Source organism: Nicotiana tabacum, chromosome 19 (genome assembly GCF_000715075.1).
Source record: "Nicotiana tabacum cultivar K326 chromosome 19, ASM71507v2, whole genome shotgun sequence".
Classification (NCBI taxonomy): domain Eukaryota; kingdom Viridiplantae; phylum Streptophyta; class Magnoliopsida; order Solanales; family Solanaceae; genus Nicotiana; species Nicotiana tabacum.
In genome coordinates this window covers 56,206,869-56,214,826 of record NC_134098.1, presented here as the reverse complement: position 1 = coordinate 56,214,826, position 7,958 = coordinate 56,206,869, and the positions used below count along the sequence as shown (strand labels likewise).

The window sequence follows — 7,958 nt, the reverse complement described above, 5'->3', positions numbered from 1 at the left end:
TTTCATTTATTTATAAGGTATACTACTTTATTTTTAAAAAATAGTACCAAGAATGTACCAAAGAGTTTACAAGGGATCCAGACTTAAACAGCAGCTATACAGACTCCAGCAGGTCCATGAAACCAGAAATGCTAATGACAGAATCCTCTAAGCCGACAAAACATATTCTAAAATCATCTAAACTTTAACAAAGCATTCAACTCTTCTGTTGCTTCAAAGCATCTTTTGTTCCTTTTGAGCCACACAGTCCAGATAATGCATAATGGTATTAATTTCCATATCTTCTTCAGTCTGCTCTTCATACTTTGTCCTCGCCAACAAATAAGTACATCTATGAAGCTTTGCTGCATCACCTATTTAACACCAATAATATCCAGAAACATGGTCCATATCAACCATGTATGATTACAATGCAGCAGAAAAATGTTGTTTAATCTTACATAAGACCAGCTTTTCCTTGAGACAAACTAGGTATTTGTACACAAAATAGACGGGTATTGAAAGGGCATGAGAAGCATTGAAAAACTACCAGGCAAATATTGGAAGCACAACGAATACAAACAAGTTCTTTGCCAGAAATTCAAATACGAGGAAACCTCAAAGAATGAACACACTGAACACCTAGAATAGGTCGCTCAAAAGCTAACACAAAACTTCATTTTTCGTAGCAGCTTTCTATGACAGATTCTCCATTATACGTTTGCCTCGACACCTGCCTCCAATTCTGCTTAATGATGCTATTGCAAGCGACTCTGTCATCGCAAGCGCTTGCGTTCTTATGTATAAAGCTGATCATTCTCTTTCATAGCACAGGAGTTTAGACACTTAATCAGAATCAAGACTATACAAGCAGTCAATGTCATAAACATAAGAGATGGTGCAATAATTAAGGATTCCATGACGCAACTAAGATCTGAGACTTACTAAGTAAGACACATGCATACATTTCGTTTGCATTCATTAGATGGTTACCTTTAGGACCTGAAAACCACAACACTACAGTTCATCTATAAGTGAAATTTGGTTGGAGAGATCTCTTCACACTTCAACCAGCTTCGATTGTTATCCATCCTGCCACTAGGAATCCTTCAGCTTCTAGAGTAAAGGTCACCTAACTTGAAAATGTGCAGAGTGGTATTGCCTAGGAAATCCACATTCCTATAGGAATTGGAGAAGACTCAGAAATAATGAGAGCAATATTTGAAAAGAAAGCAGGGATTGGCAAATATGTTAAGGTACTTCCAATTAGGAGATTCCTGTCATGCTCAAACCTTAATTACTTGCTGCATTGGAAATTGTCAGACAACTAAACAAGTTGTTTTGACCTTGATGACATTCATCTCCTTTCCATTTTATCCTTCCGAACAATGCATTTTCTAATTTGGAAAAGCAAAAGCAAAGATTAATCATGTACATGCTCAAGCTACAGTATCAGGCATCACAGAGAAAATCTTTCATTGAATACGGTAAAAATTTTGACATTTCCTTACCAGAATTACCAGCTATACAACTTCAAATATTCTCTGCCTTAAAGACTGAAACAACTCATACACGTACATAAATTCTCTCAGGAGGCGCATTTAAAGCAGTTTGTGTGGTGGCTATGTGTGCATGAAACTAACCATGCTATTCTAGAAGTCCTCTCTACTCCAGCATGTGCTTTTACAGCTCTGTGTGCTTGTAAACGAAGAAATTCTAGATTACATGTTTCAGGTTGGATCAGGGGGGAAAGGTGTTGCAGGTAGGTGGACAATGCCAGGTTTATGTCTGGCTCCTTCAGACATTGGGATTGCTCTACAAAGTTTACCAGAAAATGGAAGCTCCAGACTCTCATTTCATTATGAGTCAAGAAACAAAAGTTCAGTAAACTTCTCCTCCAGGAGATAGATCCCTCCTTGTACTTACATGCTACTTAGTTTGGTTCTCTAAAAGATTGTTACCATATTACAACTCACATCATACATCAGGACAGGGCATGGTCCATCTTTATTAACCTGGACAATGAAAGAGCTCCATAGCTTGTTTTGGGTGGATAGATGTAAATGGTGTCTGTTTAACTCAAGATAATTTGATGAAGAGAGGTTTTTCAATTCAGTAATAGATGTTACCTATGCCAAAGAAACATGAACCTTGCAAATTGACTAGCATCAGATTAAGTTAATTTAGGATAAACAATCAAGAAAAGGAGAAAGAAGTAAGATGGACTGGAAAAGAAACTGGCTAGAAATCAAATTGCTTTGGACATCAAGTTATATGTTGGAGCATAAACAAAAACCTAGAGTTTAATTTAAAAGAAATAGAAAATAAGCCAACATCAGGCTGCTTACACTATGCTACATGATCCACAATAAGTTTAGAGACCTAAAGTGGAGGCCAAGCATGTTGCATCAACATCAGGGGTGAACCAAATAGGAGCTGGTAGAATCCTCTGTATCTTGTCTACATCGACAGGGTAGTAACAGGATAAAAAGCTTCCTTCTTTACAGTCATAAATCCCCAAATCATGACCTCCACAATTAGGCTCCTCCCTAAATATGTAAGCATAGGTTAGATCATCTGTAAAGTAAATAGAATTGGGCCTCAATTCCGGGAACATGGTGGTCGAGAGAGCAAAGCCGGGATTGGAACCAATGAAGAATGCACGATTGCCAAGGCTGCTTGGCAAGTATTGAAGCTCCACATGATCATGGTCTATAAAATCAAGCTTGAAAACATCAAAAGTTTGAGTCTTGTAGGGATATTCGCGCTCAGCGTTGTCCACAGGCAATATCAGAGTCCCATCTTGGGCAATGCCATGTGCTATGTAGCGTGTAACAATAAAAAGCTCCTGGGTTTGGTGGTCATATACCAAGTAATCAGTGTCCCAACAGTAGCATGACTTGCACTCTAGCTCAGTATCATCCGCAGCAGAACAGGGCCAATCATCACTGCAGCCTATATCTTCAATCTGAATGAGAAACCTCTTAGTTGGATCATTGTGGAGATCCCAAGCTTCAAGCTCCTTATCTTGGGTGAGAGCAAAAAATAGTTTCTTTCCACTGTGGAACACAATTTGAGTGTACTCATGTAAGGGACCGTCGAGTGCAGTCCACGAATTGGCTTCAGCTATGCCAGGCCTCCTGCAAAATGCGAGTCCTTTTATAGGGTGAAATTCCCATTCAAAATTGTCATCCACCGATGTGGGACTTTTGACAATTTCAACATGCAGACATACGTTGTGGGGTTAAGGGAATAGATTGGTGGTTAATAAAGCATTCGACTCTGACACTGTTCCGAATAACGCCGTTAACACAGGGGAAACTTTCAATGGATGGAAGCTGGATAGTCTTACCAGAAAGTGGGTTAAACATGAAGAGAAGACAATCTTTAGGCTGTATACAAACAAGCCATCCCTTGGATAATGAACCCAAGCAAACGGAATCAATATCAGGCATCATCACTTGCTGCTCATGTTGTACTTGTATGACATCCCCTTCTGCCGGTCTGTAGAATTTGAAGACGGTGCTGTCCTCTTTAAACTCCGGCAGTAGCATCAACCAAGGAGCCACACATCTGCTCACCACAGGACCACTACAACTATTATGGTCGGCATCAATCAGTTCACTAATTTGCCCTCTCATTATTTCCTTTGGAACAGAAGTTCTGACCACCAAGGAAGAGCTAGCCATGATTGAATTCTTTGAGCAAGACACAAGAACCTCCCAAACGTATTTATAGATCAAGAATCTAAGGTCTACTGGTTTGCTTTTAAATACAGTAATCCAAAGTTTGCTAGGTTTCGGCTTGCTTTTCTGTTCTGCTAGGTTTCGGCTTGTTTCTACTTTCTGGAAGATTAAGCTCAAGCACTTCTGTTCTGTCGGCTCTCACTTTTACGGAAAAATGTGTTTAAGGGCCGGGCCGGATTGACCATAAAAGAATTCCATTTTTGTTTTCGAAAATTTACTTTTTGTGGTTTCACTTCAAGTTGAATTTTAGAATTTTTCAGAAATTTGAAAATTTTCAAAAAATTATTTTTTAAAATCTTCACTTTAAATCACTTAGTATACGTTTGGACATAAAAATTATAATTTTTTAGAAAAAATAGTATTTAAAGATAAGTTAAAAAAATATTTAGAATTTGAAATTATGTTTGGACATACATTTAACTTGAAAAAATATTGCAATTTTATGAGTGGGGAAATATTTTTTGAAAATTTGGAAAAAGGCTTTTTGAAAAACTCTTGCAAAATTTCATGAATAAACATATTTTTGAAAAAAAAAAGAAAAAAAAGAAAAAAAAATATTATGAAAAAACGGGTACTTAAAATAATTTAAAAATATATTCAAATTATATTCGTGTCCAAATACTACTATATTTTTTAAATATCGTTTTCGCTTGAAAATTTTTTTGTTTAATTATTTTCCGAATTTTCACAATTCTTATATCCAAACGACGAAAGGCCGGTAAATCAAGGGTGTTCGGGGGCCAAATTAAAAATAAGAAAATGTTGGAGTAAAACTTAAAAAACTAAAAAATAAGTAAACCCATCACCCAAAATAGTTCCCCACCTATCCCATTCTCTATTTTCTCTTTCTTCACTTTTCAGAATCTTTCTCCCCCTTTCCCTCAAACTCAACCTCCAAAATCAGTTATTTCACGATTTGGGGCTCCAAAAATCGGCTCTATTTCTACTCAATTTCGTTCAAACTTTCTAAATTCCATCATCAAGGTAATTTTTTTTATTTTTCTACCCCATTGATGAGCCCTAAACTTGTTATTTCGACTTCTATAGATTCTTTTATTTTTCTTGGTATTTTTGTATCTTCGTGTCGTTGTGTAGTTTTCGTGCCTAAATTTTAGAGTTGTCGTGTAGTTGATATTTTTGACCGAAGATTTGGTACTTTTATGTTGTTGATGTGGTTGTTCCACAGACCTAGAAATTTAGTTGTTGTGATATTAAAATGACTATATTGCTCTATTTTTGGGTCTGTGGAACGATTTTTTGCCAATTTGTTTCAAACATCTCGTTTGAATGTTTGAAACATCTTAAGAGATAGTTAAATATTTATGTTGTTATTGTTATTGTTATATGTTGTGCAATTATTGTAATATTTTTCTGAGTTTGGTTAGTGGCATTTTGCGCTGATATTTCAAACATCTCATTAGAGTATTTGAAACATCTTAAATATGGTTGAAATATCCTTCTTGTAAACAACTCATTGATTGTAAAATATCTTCAGAGATGTTTCAAACATCTCATTAGATGTTTGAAGCTGCATATAAGATGTTTGAAACAACTGTAAAGATGTTTAACAATCCAAAAGACGTTTCACCAAAGAATACCTGATTATTTATAGCGTTAATTTTTTATATGTTAGGAGTAAATTATTTGTTTACTTGTTGATGGTTGTTACTTGTTTGAGTGTGTAGATAAAATGACAAAGGAACGTGTGTCAAAGAGAGGAGAAATGGCTAAAAGGAAGAAGTGGCTCTCCTTCTAAAAGACCTAGCAAAAAAATTAGGACATCATAGGAAAATGAGATACAACAATCAATTCTCATTGTAGCTGAAGTGGAAGTTACACCTCTTCAGGCGGTAGTAGTAATAGGAGGAGGATAGAATAATCAGGTAGGAGGAGACACTGCTACTGAAGTAGTAAAGGAGAGAATGCTGGAGAAGAGGAAAAAGAGAAAGAAAAAGATAATGAAAAAGAAAAAGAAGAGGAAAGAAGAGGATAAGGAGAGAGAAAAAGAAGAGGATAAGGAGAGAGAAAAAGAAGGAGAGAGAAAAAGAAGAGGATAAGGAGAGAGAAAAAGAAGAGGATAAGGAGAAAAGAAAATAGAGAATGAAATAGAAGAGGAGACAGAAGTTGATGATGAAAAATCAAAAGAGGAGACAACAGCCGTTGAAGGATAAGAAAGACAAGGGGAGACAAATGTTGATGATGAAAATCATAAGAGGAAATAGTAACTGTTGAAGGAGAAGAAATAGAAGAGGAGACCTCCGGAGATGAATATTTTATGTTGAAACTAAGAGAAGAAGAAGCTTCAAGAGAAGAAGAAAAAGAGGCAGAGACAAAAAGAAGAAAAAAGAAAAAGAATGACAATGCACCTTCTCAATCTGTTAAGGTAAGCTCAATATGTTAAAACATCTCTCTGGATATTTGAAATATCTCTCTGGATGTTTGAAATTCTCCCTGGAAGTTTAAAACATCTAGTTGGATGTTTAAATTATCTATGTGGATATTTGAAACATTTCATAGGATGTTTCACTAAAAAAAGTTGGAAAGAGATTTTAATAATTATTAAATTCATTATTCTTGTGCCTATTATTAATCAACATTTTTAAATCATGTAAAGATTGAGATGCCTAAAGATGAGTTTGATAGTTGCGAGGTTGAAATCTTAAGGCTTTGGCCGGAACTTCCACCGTTCAAGTTCAAGATATTTTTGGATGATAATGAGACCTTCAATAAGAAGATCATAGTAAGATTCTCATTAGGATTAGCAGGTATGGGTAAGTTCAGAAAGTTGTAGCAGGATGAGGGCCTCGAAAATAAGTTTAGGACTAGACCTTTCAAGAACTTTTAGATTTGTCTCAGGAGACACTATTTAAGGCATCTATATTGCAGTAGAGTATTGTGGGAGAAGACCCAAGATTTATGGGTTAATTACAAAAGATTACCAGTCCGCTTCGACCATTGTGAGTTTGCCATAACGACTGAACTCAACTGTAGACATTCTTATACTAATTTGAAGATAAAAGTACTTTCTTGATGGTGGAAATTTATGAAAACTTATACCAAAGGAAAGATATCTTTGACTGATAAACTAGTGTTTGACTTAATCAAATCCAAATCCAAAAAAAATTAAAAACATAAATATGAACTATGCTTGATTTGGTTAGTTCACTGCATTTTGTTGGCAAAGGATATGAACTGTGGTGTGTCTGAAGATACAGTCAGACTGGCCTCGACAAAAGAGGCTTTCTACATTTATCCATGGAGCTAAAATATTTTTCATTTGACTTTTTATTATATTATGAAAGATAAGAAAGAGCGTCAATAATCAAAGAGTGACTCTTATTAACCTCTATGGATTTTCTTAGACTTTCATGGTAACTAGATAAATCTTGTTTATTATTTTTACTTTTATGTTATTTATATAACCTTCTATTTACTGTTTGATCACACAATGTAGGCTTTGGGCGTTTGAAGCCTTACCTCAATTACGGCCAAAAGATTATCCAAAAGAGAGAACCTTGCCGAGGATGAAGAGGTGGTTATTTGAAAAAGTAGAAAATGACAGGCCCGATCAAGTTCAGATCAAAGATGATCCGGTACGGCTCATTCTGGTGGATGTTTCAAAGATGATTGAAACATCTTTCAAACATCATGTAAATGCTTGAAACATTTTATAGAAAGTGTTTTAAACATCTATAGGATGTTTCAAGCATGCCTTTAATATCTATGCTTATAAATCTTTTTGTTCCCTTCCCAAGTGGTGCGCCCTTTTCTTTACCCTACAGAGGCTAAAAAGAGGGAGGCTTACATCTAAAATTTTATTATTTTACTAGATAAAGAGACATGATAATAGATAGCCTAAATAAAGGGTTGGATGTAGTGACAGTCTTAAGACATTGGTGTCCTTAAAATAGAGAAAGGTAGTTTGCAAACCCCACAAATTAGAGATAGCCATGTGGTTAAAGGAGATGATGATACAAGAGAAATATTTGTTGGCGGAGATGGTAGAATAAGAGGAGAAGCTATTTGTGATGATGATGGTGATGGTACAACAGAAATATAACCAAGAAAGATGTAAGATGGACTGGAAAAGAAACTGGCTATAAATCAAATTGCTTCGGACATCAAGTTAGATGTTGGAGCTACATAATCAGAAACCTAGAGTTTAATTTAAAAGAAATACAAAATGAGCCAACATCAGGCTGCTTACACTATGCTATATGATCCACAATAAGT

The 7,958-nt window shown here is 35.5% G+C and overlaps 1 long non-coding RNA gene across 2 annotated transcripts; it reads right to left on the bottom strand.

Annotated features, from left to right (window-relative positions):
• On the bottom strand, positions 1–3,893 carry LOC107775067 (uncharacterized). Of its 2 annotated transcripts, XR_012702696.1 has the most exons (4): positions 1,491–3,893; positions 1,272–1,376; positions 973–1,158; positions 1–353 (listed from the first exon to the last, which is right to left on the bottom strand). It is a non-coding gene; the product is annotated as an uncharacterized LOC107775067 (long non-coding RNA). The 2 variants fall into 2 exon arrangements; XR_012702697.1 differs by lacking the exon at positions 1–353 and having other exon boundaries at positions 729–1,158.
• Positions 3,894–7,958: the final 4,065 nt, after the last annotated feature.